The 1,772-nt window shown below is 46.5% G+C and overlaps 1 protein-coding gene across 1 annotated transcript in view; it reads right to left on the bottom strand.

The window, feature by feature from the left end:
• LOC103250603 (cytochrome P450 4F22) overlaps window positions 1-1,133 on the bottom strand; it is a 29,151-nt gene extending 28,018 nt beyond the window's left edge. The window contains exon 1 of the mRNA XM_008049201.1: window positions 1,102-1,133. The gene's annotated coding sequence lies outside the window, so the exon portion shown is untranslated. The remainder of the gene's footprint in view (window positions 1-1,101) is intronic.
• Window positions 1,134-1,772: the final 639 nt, after the last annotated feature.

The following is a 1,772-nucleotide window of genomic DNA, read 5'->3' as shown; positions in this document are numbered from 1 at the left end:
AAAGATGAGGCCTTGCTATGTTGCCGGGGCTGGTCTCGAACTCCTGACCTCAAGTGATCTTCCCATCTCAGCCTCCTGAATTGCAGGGATTACAGATGTGAGCCACCATATCCAGCTAGTAGACATTTTTTCTATTGACCACCTCCTTCCCAACTTTTTTTTTCATATAATGCAAAATTAATCATTTTAAAGTGAATAACTCATTGGCATTTAGTACATTCACAGTGTGGTGCCTCTAGTTCCAGAACATTTCATCACCCCAAAAGGAGACCCCATCCCCATGAACAGTTGCTCCCTATGCCTCTCCCCCAGACTGTCTCTATGGATTTGCCTGTTCTGAACATTTTATATCGGTGGAATCATATACCATGTGACCTTTTGAATCTGGCTTCCTTCACCAGCATCATGTTTTTTGGTTTGGGTTTTGGTGCTTTTTTTTTGTTTTTTGAATCAGGGTCTCACTCTGTCATCCAGGCTGGAGTACAGTGGCACACTCACCGCTCTCTGCAGCCTCAATTTCCTGGGTTCAGGTGATCCTTCTACCTCAGCCTCCCAAAGTGCTGGGATTACAGGCGCACACCACCAGGTCCAGCTAATTTTTTTTTTTTGAGTCGGAATCTCACTCTGTCACCCAGTAGACTGCAGTGGCACACTCATAGCCACCGCAGCCTCAACCTGCTGGGTTCAGGCGATCCTTCCACTTCAAGCCTTCCAAGTAGCTGGAACTACAGGCTGTGTGCCACCACGCCTGGCTAATCAGCTATTTTTTTTATTTTCTGTAGAGACAAAGTCCCACTATGTTGCCCAGGCTGGTCTCGAACTCCCGTCCTCAAGCAATCCTCCTACCTCAGCCTTCGGAAGTGCTGGGATTACAGGCATGAACCACCATGCCCCGCCAGCATCATGTTTTTAAGGTTCATCCACATGGTAGCATGGATCAGAGCTTCATTCCTTTTTATGGCCGAGTAATATTCCACTGGATGAACATGTCACATTTTGTTTATCTGTTCATCTGTTGATGGGCATTTGGGCTGTTTTCACCTTTGACTGTTGTGGAATATGCTAACTTGAACACGCATGTACATTTACTAGTTTGAGTACCTGTTTTCAGTTCTTTGGGGTTCACGTTCTTCTTCCTTACAGGTATATTCCTTCCTTACTGGTATATGGCTTTCCAAGTAAATTGGTTGCACTCAGATCCTGGTCTTGGGGTCAGCTCCTGAAGGAACCAAAACAAAGCAGGTGGGTAGCAATACCATGAATAAAACAGTGAGTGGGTGTGGAGCGCTTGCCATGCACCATGCTCAGGGGGAAGCCTCGTCTCAGCCTTCCGAGTAGCTGGCGCATGCCAGTAGTTTGCCACCATGCCCCCCTAATTTTTTTATTTTTTGTAGAGATGCGATCTCACTCTGTTGCCCAGGGTGGTCTCAAACTCCTGGTCTCAAGTGATCCTCCCGCCTCAGCTTCCCTAAGTATTGGGATTACATGCATGAGCCACCACCCCTGCCAGCTGTGGATATTTATCTCCTTACTAACTGAATGATGGGCAATACTTCTCTAGCAATTAGGTGTAGTGGAGTGACTACTACCAATTGGGACCTCTCCCTAAGTGCTCTCTGTGCATTTCTTTAGCATTTTGTTGGCAAATGCTTTTCAAGTCTCCCCACCCCCACCCCATCTGCTATGTGTCTGACCCAGTTCTAGGTTCTGGTGAATCATGGTGAACAGGACACACATGGTCCTGGCTCTTTTTTTTTTTTTTTTGAGTTGGA

This window comes from Carlito syrichta, unplaced genomic scaffold, assembly GCF_000164805.1.
Source record: "Carlito syrichta isolate Samal-C Ts95f unplaced genomic scaffold, Tarsius_syrichta-2.0.1 Scaffold130696, whole genome shotgun sequence".
NCBI classification, from domain to species: domain Eukaryota; kingdom Metazoa; phylum Chordata; class Mammalia; order Primates; family Tarsiidae; genus Carlito; species Carlito syrichta.
The sequence above is the reverse complement of the archived record's forward strand: the minus strand, read 5'-3'. Positions and strand labels throughout refer to the sequence as shown.